Below are 13,235 nucleotides of genomic sequence, written 5' to 3'. Positions count from 1 at the left end.
GGGACATGTTGAAAATTTGTGCCCCGACCGGGACTAGGGTGTCCATTTAATTATCATTTCATTCTAACGAAAGCTGCATGGTCATCAACGGTAACTGTTCTCTCAGGAACAGATATTACCTTCATATAAAGTTAAAATATGGCTTCCCGGCCATTGACCTTCTTGTGCGAACGCACACGCTATGCCCAGACTCTTATGGGACTTGGTAGATTAATCTGCCGCGAGTAATGAGTATGATGGGCAAACTATTAGGCGCACATGTTGGGAATGTGGGTCTCACGGGGAGCGTGCAAGGGATAAGTCCCTGCAGGCGCACTGTCCTGTGTGCCCTCGGTGGCTCAGATGGATAGAGCGTCTGCCATTTAAGCAGGAGATCCCCCGTTCGAGTCCCGGTCGGGCCACACATTTTCAACATGTCCCCAATGAAGTATATCATCGCCTGTTTTTAGCTAGGGTGTCCATTTAATTATAATTTCATAATAATTTGGCTAGACACAAGAGAAAAACTAGTGAATACTTAATGGGAAATACTTAGACTTGAGGAAAATTTGGATAAGATCAAAGGAGCGACATACGAGGTAGAGAGCCTGAACATTTTTTTGTATGCACCGTGTATCTTGCATAGATATCAGGAGAAGAAAGTAAGATAGGTTAGTGTGTGTACCGAAACGTACAGTGTGTCATTCCTGTCTCACTCAAGATGCGGCTGCAAAGGACAGAAAACGGCTAATACTGGTATGAAGTACCCTCAATCATATAAAGTACTTACCTTGATGTGCACTGAAGTGACATAAGTCATGCGATAGCGATAAAAATATACACCGAAGGCGGTATGACTACGTAGACGAGCTATAAAAGGCCATTGCGTTGGCGGAGCTGTCTTTTGTACTCAACTGATCTGTGGGAAAAGATTTCCGGCGTGATTATTGCAGCTCGACGGGAATTAACAGACTTTGAACGTGGAATGGTAGTTGGAGCTAGTCGCATGGGACATTACATTTCGGATATTGTTAGAGAATTAAATATTCGGAGATCCACAGTGTCAAGAAAGAGCACAGAGTTCCATATTTCAGGCCGTAGCTCTCACCATGGGCAACGCAGTGGCCGACGGGCTTCCCTAACAACCGAGCGCAGCGGCGTTAGCAGAGAGTTTTCAATGGTAACAGACTAGCAACATTGTGTAAAACAACTGCAGAAATCAATGTTGGACGTTCGGTGAACGTATCCGTTTGGACAGTGCGACGAAATTTAGCATTATTGGGCTCGTGACAATATCATTTGGTCCCTGGACGACTGCGAAAATGTGGCCTGGTCATATGAATCCCGATGACAGTTGGTAAGAGTTGATGGTGGGTTCAAATGGTTCAAATGGCTCTGAGCACTATGGGACTTAACATCAGAGGTCATCAGTCCCCTAGAACTTAGAACTACTTAAACATAACTAACCTAAGGACATCATACCCATCTATGCTCGTGGCAGGATTCGAACCTGCGACCGTAGCGGTCCCGCGGTTCCAGACTGTAGCACCCGGTTCCAGACTGTAGCACCTAGAACCGGCCACACCGGCCGACCAGTTGATGTTGGGGGTAGATTATGGTGTGGACTCCACGTAGCCATGGACTCAAGTTATCAACAAAGCACCATGCAAGCTGGTGGCGGCTCCATAAAGGTGTGGGCTGTGTTTATATGGAATGGACTGAGTCCCCTGGTCCAACCGAACAGATCATTGACTGGAAATGGTTATTTTCGGTTGCTTGGAAATCATTCGCAGCCTTTCATGGCCTTCATGTTTCCAAAAAAGATGGAATTTTCATGAATGACAATGCACCATGTCACTGGGCAACAATTGTTCGTGAGTGGTTTGAAGACATACTAGACAATTCTAGTAAATGATTTGGCCATCCAGATCACCCGACAAGAACCCCATCGAACATTTATGGGACATAATTGATAGGTCAGTTCGTGCACTAAATCCTGCACCGGCAACACTTTCGGAATCATTGACGGCTATAAGGGCAGCATGGCTCAATATTTTTGCAGGGGATTCCATCGAGTTGTTGAGTTCATGCCACATCGGTCTGCTGAACTATGCCGGGACACGATGTAGGAGGCAGTTCATAACTTTTGTCACCTCAGTGTTGATACATTATGGCATCAAAGCATTTATATAGTATTTCCAGATCAGAAACTACAATATTCCACCATTTTACAAACACGGGACACACAGTGAAAACTTGACGCCAGAAAGAAGTGTGCTCTGGACATAATAACGTACTACCAACAGATCAGTTTCTGAAGATGACTACGTACTACCGAAACGTGTTGTCCTAAACATGTTTAGGCAACGAAAGTGACTGAAATAGAAAACGTATTAAGTGTCAGAAACAAACTGGACGGATGAGCTACCTTGGTCAATAATTTCCAACGTGACCGCATTCTTTCTTCCACAATGTCCACACAACGGTTTGATACTGAGGAACAAAAGACAAAGGCCAGTCTGATGTGGGGTATCATAACCATCGGGGGATCTCGTGGTGGAGAAGGGATGCGGAGCGCGTGTGAAAAAGAGGAAGAGGGAGAGAGGAGGGAAGCAAGTGCGTCGTCGCGCCACCGGCGTGCGTGTGTGCTGGCGAGCTGCGCTGGCGCGGCGACGGATTTATGGCGCCAGACGCGGCGTCAGCCGACATGACGAGCTGGCGACAGGCGCGCGACGCGCCCTACCCCGGGCTGCCTGGCTTCGTCTGTCTGCGCAGGCGGTGACGTCGCCGCTGCAGCCGCCACTGCTGTCATCTGGCCCGCGGCACTTGCTGCCACTCCCGCGGCGCCGACACCCCGCCGTTCCCAGCAACAGAGCGCGCCATCGCGCCGTGTACACTTACTGGCGTGCAGGGGTGGAACACTATAAACTGAACACTTCGGTTTAAACAAATAATTTACCGAGTGTATGCTATGAGGGGTGTCCATAAATAATGGTACACATTTTTTTCTCGGCCATTTTCGGTTGAAAAAGTGAGGGATTTGTTTTGGGACATAGTGGGAACTCCCGCTTCAGCCCTACACTTTGATGAAGTTCCGATAGATGGCAGTGCTATACACAGCCTTCAAAATGGTGTCTGTAACGGAGATGTGTTCCAGACAGAGAGCTGTCATCGAGTTCCTTTTGGCGGAAAACCAGAGCATCGCAGATATTCACAGGCGTTCGCAGAATATCTGCGTGGCTTGGCAGTGAAGAAAAGCACGGTGAATCGTTGGGCGAGGTGTCTGTCATCATCGCAAAAAGGTCGCGCAAACCTGTCCGATCTCTCGTGTGCCTCCTGGCCACGCACAGCTGTGACTCCTGCAATGTTGGAACGTGAAGACACTCTCATTAGAGGTGATCAACTGATCACAGTCAAATACCTCGCTACAGAACTGGATATATCTGTTGGTGAAATGAAAAACGATCGTATGGCACTGTTGGCCGGGAGGCCCATGAGGGGAAGTTCGGCCGCCGTATTGCCCTTTTTAGTTGACGCCACTTCGGCGACTTGCGAGTCAATGATGATGAAGAACACACAACACCCAGTCATCACGTGGCAGAGAAAATCCCTGACCCCACCGGGAATCTAACCCGGTGGTAATACCGTTACAGCCGTCCTCCAGTTGGGATATTGAGAGGTGTGTGTGCGCTGCGTTTCTCGCCGCCGAACGGAAGACAATAAAAAGCAACGAAGGACCATCTGTCTGGAATCACTTACGCGTTACGAGGCTGGTCGTGACACTTTTTTGTCACCGGCAATGAAACGTGAGTTCATCACTTCGAACCGGAAACAAAACGGCAATCCATGGAATGGTGCCACATTCCTCTCTTCCGAGGAACAAAACCGCTCCCTCAGCCAATATAGTCACGGGGACGCCCTTCTGGGACTCCGAAGTGATTATTCTGTATGAAGTCCTCCCTCATGGCCCAACGATCAACACTGTAGGTTATTGTGCTACCCTCAGGAAACTTCAGCGTGTTCGTCGCCACAAAAATGCAAACGAATTTCTCCTTCTCCAAGACAACGCAAGATCTCAAACAATTCTGCGCATCACAGAGAAACTCACAAAACTTCACTGTGCTCTTCCTCATCATCCAACCTACAGCCCGGATACCGCAAAGTCCGACTTCCATCTCTTTGGCTCAATGAAGGAGGCAATCTGCGGGGAAGTAGTACGTGGATGATGGAGAAGCCATTGATCCAGCGAGACTTTGGCCACGACAGCGACCAGTAGAGTGATAGCATGAGAGCATACAGGACCTCACAGTAAGGTGGTGTAAGGCAATCGCATTGAACGCAGATTATTTTGAGATATAGCGTTCTGTAGCCAAAAAGAGTGAGGAATAATATGGTGTATTGTAATCCTGAATAAAACCAACTTTCTTTCAGAAAAATAGGTGTTTTATTACTTACGGACGGCCCTCGTGCTTTCGTTAGATCTGAAGAAGAAGGAAAAAGTTCTTAGGAAAGCGGAAAGTGTTACAACACGAAGCACTCGCCCGATATTTAGCAAACGCTCAGCCAATGTTCGTCACATAACGAGTTTTAAATGACTGAACTTTCATTCCAATCGGAACTGATGTCCATTGTCAACATACACAATCTGATCAACAGTATCTGGACAGCTGTTAGTGGACATCAACATGGAGTGTGCCAACCCTTCTTCTCCATTATGAACTCTGTTGCAAACACTTTCAGAGAGGAGTCTCAATGTCTGTGGAGGAATGACAGCCCATTTTTCCTCAACAGCTGAGACCACAGAAGGTAGTGATGTTGGACGCTGGGGTCTGGAGCAAAGTCGACTTTCTAACTCGCCAGATCAGTCCATTTCAGAAAAGTTACAGTCTCTAAACCACTGCCCTACACATGTTGCTTTACGATAGGGTGCATTGTCATACTGAAACAAACAATAATAGTTTCCAAATTTCATCACTCCCCTAGAACTTAGGACTACTTAAACTTAACTAACCTAAGGACATCACACATAGCCGGCCGCGGTGGCCGAGCGGTTCTAGGTGCTTCAGTCCGTAACCGCGTGACTGCTACTGTCGCAGGTTCGAATCCTGGCTCGGGCATGGATGTGTGTGTTCTCCTTAGGTTGGTTAGTTTTAAGTAGTTCTACGTTCTGGGGGACTGATGACCTCAGATGTTGAGTCCCATAGTGCTGAGAGCCATACGAACCATATGAACATCACACACATCCATGGCCGTGTCAGGATTCGAACCTGCCTAGAACCGCTCGGCCACGGCGGCTGGCGTTTCCAAACTGTTGCTCTTCCGTACGCAGTACACATTGCTGTCAGATATGTTCATATCCTTCCGTATTTAATACTTTCTTACGCGCAATAAAAATCAAACCCCCATACTGTAACATCTCCTCCTCCATGCTTCATTGTTGACACTACACATGATGACACGTAACTTCTTCATGCATTGGTCAAACCCGCCGGCCGGAGTGGCCGAGCGGTTCTAGGCGCTTTAGTCTGGAACCGTGCGACCCCTACGGTCGCAGGTCCGAATCCTGCCTCGGACATGGATGTGTGTGATGTCCTTAGGTTAGTTAGGTTTAAATAGTTCTAAGTTCTAGTGGACTGATGACCTCCGATGTTAAGTCCCATAGTGCTCAGAGCCATTTTGAACCATTAATCGAACCAAAATTCTTACACCCTGATGTATTTGTTACTCAGGTGACTTTCAATGACCAATGTTCGAAGTCACTGAGCTCTCCTGGCCAACCCATTCTGCTGTTACCACTTCTGTACTGACAGCACAATACTCCCCATCTCTTTTTATACTGGCGGGTGCGCCTCTCGTGACATAGTGGACAGTTTCGCATTACATAGGGGTATTTGATTCTTTTGATCAGATAGCATAAATATGTGGTGTTATTTACAGAGACAAAAATACATGCGTGTATGCATTTCGTTGTTGAATTAGTCACCAAAATTCGCCTTAAGAAATTTCATGTAGTGCCTGAAAAACAAGCTGTGTCAGTTCATGAAGATCTGCATCCAGTTCTTCAGGATTACTTTGCAATTCACAACTATGAGCCATGCAGAGGGTTCACTATCGAAAAGCGCGCGGGAAAAACGCACACTTAATTCCTTCCGTGGGAGTTCTGGTTTCTCTTATTTTATTACGTGATCATCCTTCCTTATGTAGCTGAGCGTCAACAAAATATTTTCCCGCTATGAGGAGAAAGTTGGTGATTGAAATGTTTTGAGAAGTTCCTGCTGCAACGAAAAACGTCTTTGTTTTAATGATTTACACCCCTGTCCGCGTATCATCTCAGTGGCACTCCTTCCTCTACAATATAAAATTGCTGGCTGGAGGCTGATATGAATGTCTATGCCTCTGCATCTCATTCCAGACATACTCTATGGTAGAAAAACTAAGAGCCGAGCGGTCTAAGGCGCTGCAGTCATGGACTGTGCGGCTGGTCCCGGCGGAGGTTCGAGTCCTCCCTCGGGCATGGGTGTGCGTGTTTGTCCTTAGGTTAAGTAGTGTGTAAGCTTAGGGACTGATGACCTTAGCAGTTAAATCCCGTAAGATTTCACACACATTTGAACATTTTTTTGAAAAACTAGAGACCAGATAAGCAAGATAAGGCTCCCTGTGTTTGGTACAGCGATCATAAAGGGCATGACAACAAGGCTTGTCCCCCTTGTCAGATGTTGGCACGTTTTCGGCCTCCATTTTAGATCTACCAAATCAGTACCATAGCTCCTCACGCCATGATTCCAGCAGCTGTAGAAGTATGGATCTTGAGAATCGCCTCATTTTGTGAACTTTCACCAGGTCGTCTGCAGATACGTCGGTTCGATGTGATTACTCTCAAACAGAAACGACACTCATCCTGTAACAACACAGAATGCCATTCAGTGCACCAGTTGGCTATGGTTCTACATCAGGGATGTCTTGGTCGTCTATAGTACGGCGGTGAACAACGCGTGGCTACTCAAAATCTCAACCCAGCTTAAAGTAATCTGTTCCTGACGGCTGGTGGTGACACCATCCCGAATTTCAGACATTGTCATCCACTATTGGTCAGAGCCAGTAGGACAATGCTATGACATTCTGGTAGTGGAGTCCTTCTGGAAGCGTTTGTATGGTCTCTTCTTGTGTAATATTTGGGCTTACTTTTTTTCTTTTTTAGATGGTTGCATCACATTTCGTGATACGAGTGTCTCGTACACCATAATGATAATCGTCGGGTAGTAAGGAGTTTTTTTGTTGGTATGAAACAATTTTTATGATAGTTTGAGTTAGTAAAGAATATAATTCTGCTCTGATAATCGAGTAAAAAATATAAAAAAAACATAATTAAACTATCAGAAAATGACAGCTAGAAGTGAACAGAGCAGATGGAATGCGGATGTAAGAGAAAAGAAAAATTAATAGATTCTTTGGAATTTGCAAATGACTCTGCATCGCGATCATTAGAAGTGGCGACTAATCAGTTAGTCACTTCCGGAAAGAGGAGGGTATAGTAGGGTGAAAGATGTCTATCGACAAGGCACGATATATGACAAACATCTGGACTGATCCTAAGATAATGAGATATTTAAATGTGTAGGAGAATGAGTAGAAATTGGTTTGACGGCAGAATAGCTTATGGGAGCACGAACAAACCAAATGAATTTAGCGTGTCATCTTACTATGAACATCTACCACAAAAGTAATACTTCAATAAAAATAATAAAATAAAAGGGCCCATGGAAAAATGAAAGGAAAAGACAACATGAGGGCAATTGAAGGAGTGCTGGAAAAATATGAAACAACAAGTACAGAAGAGAAACTGAAGTTGTTACGTGATCCTAGATGATCAAGATGAAAATAAAAAAATATGTATATAAAATTTAAAAAAAAGAAATAAATGACGAGATTACAAAACAGCGATCCGACCTAAAGTCTTGCATGTAGCAGGTAGCCTGAAGAACAGGTTCACTTAGGAGGCTACAACTTTTCGAGTGTAAGAATATCAGAAATGAGTGGAGACCCAAAAGAACAGAAAACGGTTCGTACAGATGGCAAGAGAATCGAGAATCTGGGGGTCTGGGGGGGGGGGGGGGGGGGGGAGGGAGTATCTCGGACGACATTAGGGAAAGAAGGGTAAATGTTAGTGACGCACATACGTAGACTGCATTAAGGGCTGTTGGGTCACCATGTATTGTAGTGTGTCACGGGGAAAGAAACCAAACATCGTGGGACCCAGAAACACAAAGGAATTAGGAAACAATGGGGATACGTCAAACACATCTTTACAACGAGGCTACGTGTATGTCGTAAATAGAGTCGGCCAGAGGTTCTCAGGAAAGAAAAATTATCCCCTGGCAAAAACATCATGTTAAGAGAAGCGAGGACCTGGAAACAGTGAGAATGAAATAATACTCAGAAAGAATATAAAGATCGAAATAATGGATGCTGGTTCGAATAAACGTAGTTAACTTTTGCCCAAAACGATATGAAGAAAAAGTATGCCAACCGTGCCTAAGTCTTACTTTCACAAATAGTTCTGCTTTTCAGGTAATAACATTTATATTAGCGAAGCGTTTATAATATGAAACAGCTCCCAGGAACCTAATAATATAGAAACAGAAGGAAATCGGTTATTTTAAATAACTGCAGCTGCATTCTTATTAAAGTATGGCTTGGAGTACTTACACAGTAACACCACAACCATAAAGAAACACACGTCTTTCAATGTTACGCTTCCTCGAGCAGGCTACATTATTGGACAGTGATGTTATGGCTGTCACTCATTTTTTAACACACTCTCCGGTGCAGAAAGCAGCACTGAAATTGCGTTCCGCGGGGCTTTATACACATCCTCTGCGTAGCCGTCCATTCCACATCGTAAATTTCGGCGCTTTGATTGATTGCTTTCATTGTCCAGCAGCTCTCCATTGGACCGTGCTATAATTACTGCGGCTCTCGCCGAAGAGGAAACAAGCGATCCTGTCGGTCTGACAGCTTCCATCGCGCCGCCGAGCGCATAAACGCTTCTAATGCACTCCGAAGGTATAAAAGAGGGCTAATCCGTCGCTAACGCGCTGTCCGAAAACACTGTAATGTCTGCGGTTCATTCACTGCTGTTAAGAGGGGGTCTTCGTAAAATATCATCGCTACTGGAGCAGGAAAGCTAAGAGCTCTGTTTTGTAAAGGGCTGCTGTGATGTTTTTATGATAACGTACACAATGGCATTTGAGGTGTCACGTCGCACGGTGCAGTTCATTTGTTTATGCCGTTTATATTGCTTATAAAGTGTAAGGTCCCTGGAAGTATTTACAACTATAATTCATCAAAATATAGGCATTGGATTGAGTGGCAAGTGGCGAGGGTCGCGGACTTTGATCGCATCTGTTGGTAACAACAACGTACCAAAAACGAATACGATCAAGAGTAAATTTCATTCAAATTAATATATGATAGCGGAGAAAAAATTTGAAATGAAAAAAGTCCCAGAGTTAGAAAATTTGAAATGAAAAAAGTTCCACTGTCTTTTTGAATATATTTTGAAAATATGAAGTAACTGTTCCTCTCAAGGCATAGTGACACATATTCATATCTGGCATCACAACTATACTTTTTTATGTGAACAAGTCCATTACCAGAGATATCAATTTATTACTCATCTCAGATATTCATTATTCAGAATAAATCAGTATCAGTCACACAATTTTCTAGTAAATGACCTAGGCTTGCTCAAAAGTCAGTGTAATGCCGGTTTGGAGGCGCACCACGGCACAAATCTTTATTAAATCTGGTAACAGCTGAAATACCAGTAGTAATTCGCGATATTTCAAACTACTGAAAATACGCTTGGAAACATCGGGAATACAAAACTTCCTCAAAATAGCTTTTTTAGTATTATTTGTGGCCTTCGGACATAATCCCTCGACCAGTCTTTTATTCATGATAAGCTAAAAATTCAGTGACATCCAATTACACACACACACACACACACACACACACACACGACTCACATAGTAATTGACATTGTTTCAGCCGTTAAAAAGTTATACTGTAGCTATGTTCATACAGAGGCTCAAAAAATGGTTCAAATGACTCTAAGCACAATAGGACTTAACATCTGAGGTCATAAGACTTAGAATTACTTAAACCTAACTAACCTAAGGGCATCACACACATCCATGCCCGAGGCAGGATTCGAACCTGCGAACGTAGCAGCAGCGCGGTTCCGGACTGAAACGCCTAGAACCGTACGGTCACAAAGGCCAGCTATACAGAGGCACATGCATTTTGAGTACCGTCTACATTCTTACGAGAAGTTTCTAAACTCTAGGTACTAAACACTTCAGGAATCTGCTTGTCTTGTGGTATCGCAATCAGCAACCGAAATGATGTGTTCGAAGTGGTCCTCCAGACCACAATGACTTAGGGTGAGTCAATCAGTTATAGCTGTCAGACGTGCAGTCGGAACCGTCCGTGGTGAGGCGGAAAACGGAACCAGAAAGTTTCTGTGGTACAGACCAACGGAATGCTATGATCGTGCTTGGTGGTAGAGCTGCATAATGTTTTCCCCTTTGTTGGTACGATAGATGACGACATATTGTTGCGCAAGGTTCTGATCTGCCACCGCATGTCTTGCAGATGGTACATGTATGCGACGTGTTCATATGTCTTTGCCCACGGTAGTCGGCACGTCTAGCGAAAGCGTTGATCATTTCAGTATCCTTTATATCATGGTGCCCTTTTACCTAGATCATGGTGAATGTCATGTTATGACAGTGCAGTTTTACATTTTTTAGTTGTTTTACAGTAACATGCTCATTTATATGCTTTTAAATTATTATTCTCATCATTATTATTATACTATTATTATTATTATTATTATTATTATTATTATTATTATTATTATTATAGCAGCAGCAGCTATAACTCGTACAGCGAGAAAAGAGCTCTGACAGCTAAAGTGGCCTTGCGCACGCTCTTCGCGCGACCACAACAGCCAATCAGATCTTGAAATTTTGTTTATGTTACCGTGGTGACACGCCCCAGTGTTGCTGTAGTTCTGGGCGAATTCTCCTTTCAGTCAGTGGTGCCGCGTGCTTCGCTGAGGCGTGGGCCTGTACTATGAATTTCTTGCCGCGTGTGTGGAAAATGGCTTCCTGTAGTGCAGAAAAAAGACCAACGAGATATGCTAAAATCTCTAGCACGCCAATGTGTTTACTTTGAAGGGGAAACGGACAATGGTGGCTTTTGATACCAGTGAATGAAATGAATGACAGGGTGGTAGAAGCATTGAACATCTGTACAGTGACGGTGCAGAATGTCACACGTGATAAAGAGGCTGCCAATTCAGCCAAGAGCCCTGTTACTGTGTTATCTGGAAAGACAAGGAAGAGACTGTGTCGTATAACTGAAGTAGACAACTTCGATGAAAGTACTATCAGGCGACACGTGCGCTTATTACAGCAGGAAGGAGTGCCCGACGCTTAAAAAGTTGAGTCGGACAGTGCTTCATTCACAGGCAGAATGACAAGTCTCTCCATTGTTTTTAAAAAAATTGGCTTCCGGTGGAACAAGTTCTCAGGAATAAAGGTACAAATGGAAAGCAGAGACATTGTGGTATGGAGATCCCGTTTCCTGCGTGAGTTGCTATACTGTGTTCATCATAATAATAAATTTGATGCAAACATTACACCATGTATTCCTTCACGTTTGCTGGAACCTCACTGGATTTCATTTCACGTAGAGCCGGAGCCAAGCTGTCACAAGTACAGTAAAGTACAACGGTAGGGACTCGTTTTATGCTGTCCGTTACGCGCACAACAGTTTTACTGGCACATTATCTTGGACAGCACAGGCCAGCCAGCTGATCTAACTAACCTGCAGGGACGTGACTAGTTGCAGTTACGACGTAAAAAGAGACGAACAGAGAAACAATATAGCTTCGAATGTCATTTAATATTTAACAGAATTCGCCAAAACTCCATCAGTACCATACACTTTTTAAGGGACCAGACAGAAAGCATAACATGCTCTCATCTTAGATAACATAGTATCGTAATTAAAAACAAAAGTGACGAAAATTCCTTACTGCCTGAGCTATGTGTGACTCAAAAGCGCATCACAGGGATTTCATTATACAGTTAAATATTGTAGCCGCTGAAGCTACAACTTACAGTCGATCGTTTAGTAATGTCTGAACTCATTCCATATCAGAACCCGAGAAATACATTTCAGTAAAATGTCGTCTGTGACGTTGATTACGAGTCGATCAACAACAGAATCCATGAAGCCATCCAAGCGCCACATTTTCTCCTCTTCTTTTATGACGTGCCGTTCTGTGTCCCGCCAGTGTGCGGCAGTGATGTGTAACAAAGCTTCGTACATTAGTTCCAATACGTAAGGCAGCTTAAATGTCTTGTTATTTCTCGCCACAAATCCCGTAACTCCGCTCCAGATAAGTTCAAATTGTAGTGATAAGGTGGCAAAAGTAAAGATGCAGGATTTGTATGGTGTCCTCGATGCCGTGAATATTATTGTTTTTCATGTTTTTATGACGCTTATTACTCTGGTTCGTGTAACAATGGAACGATGATTAAGAATTTATATTTGCAATGAAAACTGCAATATTGTGTGCAATACGTAATTAGAAACAAGAACACGTGCATTTTTCAAAAATGAATGGTGATCAGATAATTAGCACATATTTGATATTCAAAAGACTTAGATATTCTAAATCGAACGAAAAAAGAGAAGGCGAAAGTGAGGATTGAGCCAGCGGTTTATGGACGTCAGATAATTCTACAACGGTACCGATTCAGTTTTGTATCCCAGTTACTGAATTGTCTCTATTTATTTAAGTTCTCGGAAAACTTCAAAGGCAATAGTTTCGATAACATTGTGAAAAACAGTGAGAACAGTCTGTCTCTCGCCACTTTTTAACTTTGTGCCAGCGTGATTTTTATTACGGAACGTAATAACAGCGTGGTAGTCAGAACACAACAGTACAGAGATGCGATTGTATACGATTTTTCTAATAAAACGTACATGGTTGACGTATGATTAAGGAAAACGTTGACACTTACCAGCGCATTAGAATATATTGAACTTTAATTTACCGTAACATAATAACAAGGATATCTAACACCTGTAGGAGACCTACTACCAAGAGCGTAATGGCTCAACGGCTGCTGACGAATCATCGCGTTTGTGTTTGTTTACGACAGCTTTTTTATTATAAT

This window comes from Schistocerca serialis, chromosome 1 (assembly GCF_023864345.2).
Source record: "Schistocerca serialis cubense isolate TAMUIC-IGC-003099 chromosome 1, iqSchSeri2.2, whole genome shotgun sequence".
In the NCBI taxonomy this organism is placed as follows: domain Eukaryota; kingdom Metazoa; phylum Arthropoda; class Insecta; order Orthoptera; family Acrididae; genus Schistocerca; species Schistocerca serialis.
Note: the sequence above shows the minus strand (reverse complement) of the source record.